The sequence below is a fragment of the Lathyrus oleraceus genome, chromosome 7 (assembly GCF_024323335.1).
Source record: "Lathyrus oleraceus cultivar Zhongwan6 chromosome 7, CAAS_Psat_ZW6_1.0, whole genome shotgun sequence".
Classification (NCBI taxonomy): Eukaryota; Viridiplantae; Streptophyta; class Magnoliopsida; order Fabales; family Fabaceae; genus Lathyrus; species Lathyrus oleraceus.
This window is the reverse complement of record NC_066585.1, coordinates 42,444,873-42,457,760: the sequence shown is the minus strand read 5'-3', so window position 1 is coordinate 42,457,760 and position 12,888 is coordinate 42,444,873.

Sequence of the window (12,888 nt, the reverse complement as noted above, 5' to 3'; positions counted from 1 at the left end):
ATGACAAGAACACACATGCGTCCAAGGAACCTCTGAAGCAAGGAATCTTTGTGACCTATTATTCCAAACAGACGTCCATTCCCTAGGCGCCATAAAACAACATGGGCGCCAAGAGGAAGGGCGCCCCTTCCATTCATTTACACATAGGCGCCAAGAGGAAGGGCGCCTCTTCCTTGCATGTGATTCTTCACATGCATGCGCCTAGGACAAAGGCTAGTCTACTTTTTTCATTGCATGCAACCAATCCCATGCTTTGTAGGTTGCAAACCTACTAACACATTCATCTATAAATAGCCTTCAAATCACAATATCAAATCATCTCCAACACTACTCATCTATACTCTTTCTTTGCCACACTATTTCTCTGCAACATCAAATTATGTCTCTATTAACTATGGGTGATGAATACAGAGGAACACTCGAGAATATCTCGACATTTGTATGTTATTACTCTCTTTTTACTTATTCTGTTTTTAAGTCGTATACCTTTGTTATATATGTTTGTATTATGTATTTCTTCTTCTTATTGCATTTCTTACTTATTTGTTATTAGGATCCGACGAGTTTTAGATGCCTTGTACATGAATATGTACCCCACGATCCTTTGATAGAACCATATATTAGAGGATGTGGATTTGGAAATCTCCTCAACATTGATTCGTACTCGGTGGACTACAAGTTCATTCTTGCTTTGTTGGAGCGGTTGAGACCCGAGACCCACACATTTCACCTTCTGATCAGTGAGTGTACTGTCACACTTGAGGACGTATACATATTGTTGGGTCTCCGTATATATGGAAAGGTCGTGAATGGTAGAGTTAACCAAGACAACTCTATCTGCAATGAATTATTGGGTGCCCCTTTGTTCGACGATCAAACTGAGGGAGAGTCATCCGGTCAAGCAAGGGGTCAGTAAGGGGGATGAACTACAATAGGTGTCCGAAACACGCTATTATAGTCTATCGCAATCTACTAGACCACATTTGACACGAAGATGTAATACTCCTACATAACTATATTTTAATTTTAAAATACTTATCAAATTATTTTTCATCTAATCGTTTCGTATTGTTTTATAGTTTATCTGAAGGCCATATCTGGGTCTTGATCATGATGTGAACCATGACGATGCTACAGTTTGGACAGCGAAGACACCGATTATCCGATTCACTATGATGGAAACGCACCAGAGTGACTGGGTCAAATTGCAGTTCGGCATGCTACAACAGATTCCATAACCTCCCACGTATTTGGGGAATTGACATCAAAAAAGGGTTGATGCACAATGGGATTATTCTGACTAGAGAGACTTTACAAAAGAGTTGTGTCGTCAATGGAGGGATCGACAACAACACATCTTAAACGAACCAGTCATTCATGGTGCAAGACCAACTCAACAATATATGGCATGGTTTAGGTCAGTAACAACTCAACAATTTATATCTGAGCCGCGGTATTTGATGGATCCACGCCAACTAGCTTCATCATTGTACGCCCCACAATAATTCCCCACCCAACACCAATGTCAAACCACCCAAACCCAACAACCAACCTCACAACATCAACCTACCACATACACACAACAACCAAACACCCAACCTTGCAACCCGTTCATGCCATCCACCCAACAACCAACTATCCAACGTTGCAATTCATTCATACCACCCACCCAACCACAAAACCAAGAATCAAACCCTGCAACCACAACCGTTTATAGCCCATATGATTCATATGGGTAACTTCATTGTAGCCCCCCACCAATGACCACTCAAATAATCCAACACCAAAACACACAACCATTGTTTAACTATAGTACGCCCCAGGAACCATTGCTTCGTTTCCAAAACGATTCAATGGCCCAATTTGGGCAACTATACTGTCCCCAATCCACCCAACCCCAAAGACCTAACTACGATGACATGGGCACCGAACTCCATTACGGAAGCGCCGTTGACCAGAGCCCATCCGGATATTGGGAATAAATAATGACACATTTGTCAAATACCGCTGGAACTTTCGTTGGACCTTCCCACCAACCATTGTTCGACCAGGTCAGCACACAAAGACCTCAAACACCTCAAGAAAATCGTGGGACACCTCGGAGACAAACTAACGCACCTGGATATGGAATAGGAGAACGTTTTGATCGGGTCTGTCATTAATTTATTGTCAGTCAAATGTAACCAATTATTACCACATGAATATTGTTTTTTTACATTATTATTTTTTATTTGATAAATAAACAAAATTAAAAATTAAAAAAATTAAAAATAATAAAAAATAATACAAGGGGTGTATGCGCCAGATGAATTGGCGCATACACCACATGCACCACTCAGATGTCAGGGGCATTAGCGTCTCCTCATGAGGGCCAATGTATGCGTCAATGCTATTGGCGCATCCTTTTGCTAGTTAGGGGTTGCGCCAATTCATCTGACGCATCCTCTTCTAAAAGTGATTATTTATTTATTTATTTTGAAATATTTGTTATTTTTGATTTTTTTTAAAATGGTTATTTTAAAAAAAATTCACCATTTCACCTATTTCTCTTTTTCTTAGCATAAACTAGACATATACGGTGAAATATTTGAAGAGGAAATTTTGGTTATAATAAATATTAGTAAAATATATAAGGATAATGTTAAAAAACTCACTTATATAAAATTTATAATGAAAAAAATAATTAAATTTTTTATATTATTATTAAAGTTAATACATAATTTTCAAAATATTTTATTTAATTCTTAACTTAACTTATATTCTTAAAGTACAAATTAACTTTATTCAATAATATAATAAACTAGAATTTTAAATAGAGGATTTGGGATATCTTGTGTAATATTCATGTTATTGGAGTCTCCAACTGAACCATCATCAATACTAAAATTCACAGAAAATTTCTTCAACTCCTCATTATTTGAATTTGGTTGACCATTTACAATACTCATATACTTTTAATACATGCATTGCCCTAATTTTGATTTGTCATTTGAAAGGTTCCCCAAGTTCATTATCATATTTATCATCAATAGTGTTTCACATAATGTTCAATTTGATTATCACGAGAGCCTTGTCTTAATACTATTTTTAAAAAATCTCGGCGCGCAAGCCTTAAGAATTTTTGTTTTTTTCTTTCTATTTTTTTCTTTTTCTTTTCCTTTGAGTGTCCTAGTCCCAAAATTAAGATTTTAGAAAATAAGCAATCAAGGATTCATCTGAATGTGTTTTTTATAGTGTGATAAGAGCATTGTTCCTATTCGTAATGCGATAGTGATCATTGTCTTGCGATTGCAATAATTTTTTAAAGGGATAAATATGTGCTCCTTTTGTATGGATGAAAAAAGGCATGCCTTATTTTAAATTATGATCGCTTGTTTTTGATTTTTTTTTTTTAGTTTAGGACAAATTCACTCAATTTTATTTGTCCTAATTTTTGTTTAGAATGTCTTGATATGTTTTCAATCTAACAAACTTTTTATTTTTTCACAGTCTAACTTTTGATTAAATTGCCTTTACGGTTTTCAGCTTAACAAAATTTTTTGCGTCCTAACTTTTGCTTAGGTTGCCTTTTCAGATTTTTAACCTAACAAACATGATTTTGAGCACATAGGGAATACTGACCATTAGTCTATGTGTTGGATCTAGGAAAATTGTTATACTTATGCTAGTTGAATAGAAATAAGAGACCCCGAGTAGTGACATATGGAATTGACGTTCTATACATCACACAACCCTGCTTACACTGGAGGACTAGGAATAGAAAGCTCCGAGTAGTGGTTAATGAGTTATTTTGGTAGGGATAAGTGAAGCTACACAAAATATGCCTGAACACAACGCACGCTCGAAGATACAACAGAGTCACCACCGAACTTTATTTATCCTAAAAGAGGGAAGGGAAAATATTGATAAAACCCAAGGGAAAGAGAAACGAGTATGGAAGTCGGTTATGCAAGGAAAAGGTAATAATACCCCTCACATCCATGGTACTCCATGGGAACCGTTTTGAATGTTCTTTCTTGGATGGGTGTTGCTATCTTCATGTACCTGCAAAACAAAGAATGGGTGTTGATATCTTTCACTAATGATTGTCTCAGGTACATCTAGTTTGATAACCGTACCCACACCAAAACATCGAGCTTTTACTTCACACTTTCTAATCTCCACAAATTATGAAATGCATATATGGTTCGCTAAGAAATTTACATATGAAATCCCATCAATTCCAACAATAATCAACCAACACCAATTTTTCAGCAGTCTTTGGTAAAATCATTTCACCAAATCCCTCGTATGATAACATATTTAGAATGATACAATAATGGATGTTAAATATATCAATTATCTTACGTAACAAATGTTAACAACCTATATATTAAAAGTATAAGAGTGCTTTTGTACGAAATAATCATTAACAACATCATTGTTTGACAATGTCTTTATGAATGAGATGCGAAAATTCTCATCTAAATGATAGGTTATGGAAAAAAAAATGGAACACCCATTATTGATAAAATATGATATTGGACTTTTCAACTTTTCCAAGTTGAAATATATTAGAATTTCGTGATAAGGAGATAACATTGAGACACCAAACATGTCTCTTAATATTATTACAAATCCACCATGACTAATATATACCAAAGTAACCAAGCACCAAAATTTTAGTCATAGAAATGACACAATGAACACAAACCTCTAGTAAAATATATACTACCTCCATATTTATCAATACAAATATCGTATTGGTTATAAGGTGTATGAACCAATGTCACAAACTGAGTTATCTGATTACCAAAATTTGAAACAAATAACCATGGAAATTTTCCATATTCCTGTACTACAAAGGATACAAAAAACAGGATATGAAATTAAGAAAATTATATTTAATGCGTGGTTTAAAAAATATAATTTTGAGATATGAAAAGTTAAAATTTTCTGTAATAAAATCTAATCACATTCATGTCAAATTCAATATAATATGTTCTATACTTCACTTTGAGAGAATTGATATCAAAATTGTCATGAGATGTTGAAAATGATTCCAAAGGTCCCGAAAAAGTAACAAATATATATTGATAAAACACCTTCAAATTCCTATCATAGTACGCAATGGAATAAAAGGCTTATCAAATCGAACCTCTAAGCCATTGAAGTGCAAGAGTGAGTTCAACACTAGAGCTAGACATGAAAAATAATAAAAAACCAAAGAATAAAAGAGCGGGGATGTACTGTATCCTTATAAAGTCCATAATGGAAAAGACAATATTATATCAAAGTCAATGACATCGAAAAAATAAATAGACAGTCATACTTATTAGTCAAATCCTCGTTTCTATCGAATTCATTAATGATAGATACAATGATGTCATCGAACACCGCAATACTCAAATATCCAATATTAATAATGTGATTTCAACTAATGTGTAATCTTGTTAAATATGCAGTCACAAATAAATACACTTCAATTAACAAAGTCATGAAAAACTAAAAAGACACCAAAATCAGTTATGCTACACTTCATTTCCATCAAAATTTAATACTGATATGGAAAATGAGGACATTGAATCTCACAATATATGTAGTTCATTGTTGGACAAGTTACTTCAAGTAGAAGAGCGGGGTGAGGTGAATTGTAGTATTCAAAATTTGCGATAAATTTTAGGTTTTTGTTACTTAAGAAATAAATTGTGTTAGTATTCTTTAAGATTAGAGTAAAACAAAAAGTAGAAACAATAAAGTAAAGAGATCAATATTTAGAGAGATTGTACTAGTGATTTATCCAGGTTCGGCTGAACATTGGCCTACTCCTATCCCAAAGAGATCTTCTTGAGATTTTGGCAATAAACTTGAGCTTTTATAGGTTATTCCTACTGTAACACCCTTCTACCCCAAACGACATATTTAAATAGATTATCAGAGTACAACATGTAGAAGAGTTTACATTTCTTAAAACATAACACCTATCGCATCACAACATAAATCATAATATTTATTTGAGTTAAAACTTCGCAGCGGACAACAACATAATTATTATAAAAATGTTTCAACATTATCTCAACAATTAGTCATCATAAACAACGTAAATAATAATAATAATTTAGCTATCGAATCCCATAATCCCCGGTGTCACATGACCAGAGCATTTGACTCGACTCTGTAGAATAACTCTACACTTGTTCTTCGAACCTCAACAATAGCTACTCCACTTTATCTGCACATTGCTCATCATAGATGAACATAAACACATGCAGAAGGGGTGAGAATCACATTATTAAACAATAATATAACGACAGAATTATAAGCAATCACGACAGAATTATAAATATAATTGTATCGCGCATACGCCAACACAGTTCATCATAATCATCAAAATCAATATACTCATGAACATCAACATAACAACATATCAAATGCAATGCACACACCCATGTATGACTCAACACGACTCGGTATACCCATTTTGTGACCAACACAGGATCACCACTCCCAAATTCATCACCATAGAATCCGAGTTCCCCGCAAGGAACTAAGCCTCTCAACAAGCCCGGAGTCAACCACATCATTGGAACTCAGTCCGTTCATCACTAGGCATCGGCCTTTCATGAATGCATGCACATCAAACATGCATCATAATCAACATAGCAACAACAGCATCATATAGTCATGTCATCATCATCATTAATACATTTTTATCACAGGAGCATATCACATCATGCCACATAATCAAACACAGTATTAGCACACTCTACTAATATCTATACTACTCAAAACAACGGGAATCGATCCCTCGTATGTCATGCATCAGCTAAGTCACCTTGCTCAGCCGAAACAACTAACAACTGCACAACAACAGCCCAGGAAAACCACAAGTCTGCCCATACGCGTATGGCCTATACCCATACGCGTATTGCCCAAATCCATACGCGTAATGCCCATCTCATACGCGTATGTTACGCGTATCACATACCCATACGCGTACCAACAGAGACCAATTTCACGTTCAAAACCTCATCTCTTCCACTCATACGCGTATGACATACCCCATACGCGTACCACATCCAGGGATACGCGTATCACACGCGTATGGCGCGTACCAGCGCCAAAACTCCCTTTCCTAAGCCCTCCCATACGCGTATTGCCTAGTGCCATACGCGTATGACCAGAATCCAGTTTTCCAAATCTGCTATGGGTTTTCTCTGCTACGAACCTGTCCAATTCAACCGTTCACAGTCCCAATTTCACACAAAATCACTCATATCACCTAACACGAATCATACCCTATTTTATCTCACAATTTCTAACACTATTGCATCTAATTCCTACGAATTTCCTTCGGTTAAAATCCCAATTTCGTTCATACAATATTCCATCATTTTCAGCATATTATTGTTTAATAAGGTTCAGACCCCTTACCTCTTTGGATTGAAGGAAGCCCTGAGCAATCTTTGGCCTTTTCCTCTTCCTTCTCTTTCTCTTCAGCGCTTCTCCCTTTTCTGACTCTGAGGCAAAATACGTGAAAATGAAAACCTTCAGTTATCTCCTTTGGCCTCTTTTGCCCAATTCCACTTTTACCCTTCCACTCTTCATATTCCAATTATATTATTTATTTAATTATTATTAAAATAAATAATATCTATAATAATAATAATAATAATCCAATAATTCAACTTTATTTAATTAAATTAATAAAATACTATTAACTCAATTAAATAATTCTCTTATTTTAATCGGGGTGTTACAACTCTCCCCCACTTTAGAAGTTTTCGTCCTCGAAAACATACCTCAAGCAAATAGAGCCGGATACGACTCCTTCATCTGATCTTCACGCTCCCAAGTCAAGCTCTCACCAGCTGGACCTCCCCAAACAACTCGCACTAGAGCAATCTTCTTACCTCTCAGGGTCTTCTCTTCTCGGTCATCTATCCGAATTGGCAACACCTCAACGGTCAAATTATCCCTCACCTGGATATCATCCAACTGAACCACATGCGAAGGATCCGCAATATACTTTCTTAACTGAGATACATGAAACACATCATGCAGATTAGAAAGCGACGGCGGTAAAGCTATCCGATACGCCACTTCCCCAACCCTCTTCAAAATCTGATACGGACCCACAAACCTCGGAGTAAGCTTCTTAGACTTTAAAGCTCTACCCACACCTGTCGTCGGAGTAACTCTCAAGAACACATGATCTCCCTCTTGGAACTCAAGTGCTTTTCTTCTCTTGTCATGATAACTCTTCTGACGACTCTGAGAAATCTTCATTTTCTCCTGAATCATCTTAACCCTTTCAGTCGTCTGCTGTACAATCTCAGGTCCGAGTACAACACTCTCACCTGATTCATACCAACACAATGGAGTTCTACACCTCCTACCATACAATGCTTCATATGGAGCCATACCGATACTAGCATGAAAACTATTATTATAAGTAAACTCCACCAACGGCAAATAACTATCCCAAGAGCCACTCTGCTCCAACACACAAGCTCTCAACAAATCCTCCAAGGATTGGATAGTTCTTTCAGTCTGACCATCAGTCTGAGGATGATAAGCTGAACTCAACCTCAACTTAGTCCCCAACGCTTTCTGCAAACTTTCCCAAAATCTAGAAGTAAATCTGGGATCTCTATCAGACACAATACTGGATGGAATACCGTGCAGCCTCACTATCTCCTCAATATACAACTCTGCCAACTTCTCTAAAGAATGATTAATCTTCATCGGCAAGAAATGCGCCGACTTAGTCAATCGATCCACAATCACCCAAATAGAATCATTACCTTTCACCGTCCTCGGCAATCCCGTCACAAAATCCATGGAAATGCTATCCCACTTCCATTCAGGAATCTTCAAAGGTTGCATCATACCTGCCGGTTTCTGATGTTCGATCTTTGACTTCTGACAGGTCAAACAGGCATACACAAACTTAGCAACATCTCTTTTCATACCAGCCCACCAAAACAACTTCTTCAAATCTTGATACATTTTAGTTGCACCTGGATGGATACTCAATCCACTCCTATGGCCCTCTTCAAGAATACTCTTTTTCAATTCAGACACCTCAGGAACACAAACTCTACCTTTAAATCGCAGGATGCCATTCTCATCAATCTCAAAATTACCACCATTACCCTGGTTAACCATAGTAATATGATCAACTAGAGCGACATCAACTTGCTGACCATTCCGAATATCTTCCAGAATTCCACTAGTCAACTTCAGCATACCCAACTTTACACTATCAGCGGAAACTTCACAACCCAAACTCATATCACGGAACTGTTCAATTAACTCTAGCTCCCGAACCATCATCATAGACATATGTAGAGACTTTCTACTCAGCGCATCTGCAACTACATTAGCCTTACCGGGATGATAACTCAATTCAAAGTCAAAATCCTTCAGTAATTCTAACCACCTTCTCTGCCTCATATTTAACTCTTTCTGATCAAACAGATACTTCAGACTCTTGTGATCACTGAACACTTCGAATCTGGAACCATACAGATAATGCCTCCACATTTTCAGCACAAATACAACAGCTGCAAGTTCTAGATCATGCGTAGGATAATTCCTCTCATGAACCCTCAACTGTCTAGAAGCATAAGCTACAACTTTACCATTCTGCATCAAAACACCACCAAGACCCATCAAAGAAGCATCACAATAAACAACGAAGGACTCACCAGGATTAGGCAAGATCAACACTGGAGCACTGGTCAACCGCTTCTTCAACTCAACAAAACTCGCTTCACAAGCTGCATCCCATACATACACTTGACCCTTCTTAGTCAACTGCGTCAACGGCAATGCCAACTTAGAGAAGCCCTCAATGAATCTGCGATAATAACCAGCCAACCCCAGAAAACTGCGTATCTCAGTAGCAGACTTCGGAGTCTCCCACTGTAATACGGCATCAACTTTAGCAGGATCAACGGAAATTCCACCACTCGAAATCACATGGCCAAGGAAACTCACTTCCTTCAACCAGAACTCACATTTAGATAACTTTGCATATAACTTCTTTTCTCTTAACACCTGCAAGACAAGTCTCAGATGTCCTGCATGCTCTTCTTCAGTCTTAGAATATATCAATATATCATCTATGAACACCACAACAAAAGTATCAAGGTACGGATGAAATATGCGATTCATATATTCCATAAACACACCTGGAGCATTAGATACACCGAACGGCATCACAGTGTATTCATAATGACCATACCTCGTACGGAAAGCAGTCTTCGCAATATCATCTGACTTCACTCTGATCTGATGATAACCCGACCGCAAATCAATCTTACTGAAAACATGAGCTCCAACCAACTGGTCCATCAAATCATCAATCCTCGGCAATGGATACCGATTCTTGATAGTCACCTTATTCAACTGCCGATAATCGACACACAACCTCATCGTACCTTCTTTCTTCTTCACTAACAATACTGGTGCACCCCAAGGAGAAACACTTGGACGCACAAACTTCTTCTCAAGCAATTCTTCAAGTTGCTTCTTCAATTCAACTAATTCAGTTGCCGACATTCTATAAGGAGACATCGACACCGGACTAGTACCTGGTACTAAGTCAATGGTAAATTCGACTTCACGTTCTGGAGGTAAATCACTTACATCCTCCGGGAACACATCCTGAAATTCACAAACGACAGGCAAATCTACACTCACCACTTTCTTATCCGCTTGCAGAGACGCAAATAAAGCGAATATCTGAGCTTCATCTTTCACAAAATCCCCCACCTGCCTAGCAGATAGAAATCTTGCCTCATCATTCTCACCAACTTCAGAAAACCGTACCGTCTTCCTATAGCAGTCGATAAACACGCCATAGAATTCTAGCCAATTCATTCCCAGAATAATATCAATTTGGTGCAAGGGTAAGCACACCAAATCCACCACGAACTCTCTCTCAAAGATCGTCAAATGACAACCTCGACAGACAACAAAAGTTTTCACAGAACCATTAGCAGGAGTATCTATCACCATACTTCCGCCTAGGGACGACATACTCACACCAATCCTGGTCGCACACTCATACGAAATGAACGAATGAGTAGCACCAGTGTCAACAATAGCAAGCAATTCAACATTATTAATCAAGCAAGTACCTTTAATCAGATTATCTTCTTTAGGAGCTTCAGCCCCACTCAGAGCAAACACCCTACCAGTAGTATGAGCTGCAGTAGCCGCCTTCTTCGGTTTCGAGCACTGCGAACTGATATGGCCTTTCTCGCCACAATTAAAACAAGTCGGACCAGCATCCTTACATTCAGTAACTCTATGACCAGCCTGACCGCATCGGAAACATCTCAGCATCTTCTTAGTACAGCTATCAGCACGGTGGCCTGGCTCGCCACACTTGAAACATTTACCAGTTATGGAAGATCCTCCCCCACTTGGCTTCTTCTCATCTACCACCTTCTGCTTACCTTTACCATTCGGAGATGCATAAGGACTGCCACGATCCCTATTCTTCTTCTCACTAAGACTCTTGTAATGAGCAGTCCTAGCCTTGCTATCTTCATCAAATATCCTGCACTTATTAACCAGTGTAGGAAACCTGCGAATCTCCTGATAACCAATGCCTTGTTTGATCTCGGGACGCAACCCGTTCTCGAACTTGACACACTTGGATTCCTCAGCATCAGCACCATTATAATGAGGACAATACTGCACCAGCTCCTCAAACTTCGAGGCGTAATCAGCAACAGACATGTTACCCTGCTTCAGTTCTAGAAATTCCATCTCCTTCTTACATCGCACATCAGCAGGAAAATACTTTTCCAGAAAGACCGTCTTGAACCTTTCCCAAGTCATCTCAGCACCTGGTGTTTCAATTCTCTGGCGAGTGTTATCCCACCAGTGTTCAGCCTCTTCAGATAACATGTGCGTACCAAACTGCACCTTCTGTGCTTCAGTACACGTCATCACCCGGAAAATCTTCTCAATTTCCCTCAGCCAATTCTGAGCACCATCTGGATCATAGCGCCCTTTGAATGTAGGAGGGTTATTCTTCAGAAACCTTCCCAAATTCTTAAACTCGTCGACCGGCGGATTCTGCTGCGCCTGCATAGCCTGCGCTATAGCAGCCAGAGCCTCAGCAATCGCAAGGTCATTTTCTCCAGCCATACTCTCTGCACAACACAACCACAGCCGTTAAGCATCGACAGTGTCATCTACACTAATCGACCAACAGGGAAAACATCACATTATGACTCGACTGGACTAACCAGGCTCTGATACCATTTGTAACACCCCAAACTGCTTTCAGGATTACCGACTGACCCCACAAACCAACACGGGTCTTTTCGGCATGTTTTGTCCTCACTCACACACTTTCCGGGAAACTTCCCAGAAGGTCACCCATCCCAATACTACTCCAAGTCAAGCACGCTTAACTATGGAGTTCTTATCTATTGGGCTACCGAAAAGAAGATGCATCTTGTTGGTATAGGTAGTACCAATTAATCCTTATAAGCCTTTATTCAACCATGCAGTCCCATACCTGCATAGCCTCAGGATCCCTCTCATTCCGATGTGAATTCGGTTTTTCCCCTAGAAGCTGCTAGGAGTGTCTCATTGTCATGCCTCATGCATAAACAACCACTCCCTCGCCCTCGGGTGTCACATGTAACCACTCTTCGGCCTCTCCGACCTCGGGTGTTACATGCCCACCAACTTCCGCTTGGTTCGTCCCCGAACCACATCGTACTGGGAGAGGTTTGGCTCTGATACCACTAATGTAACACCCTTCTACCCCAAACGACATATTTAAATAGATTATCAGAGTACAACATGTAGAAGAGTTTACATTTCTTAAAACATAACACCTATCGCATCACAACATAAATCATAATATTTATTTGA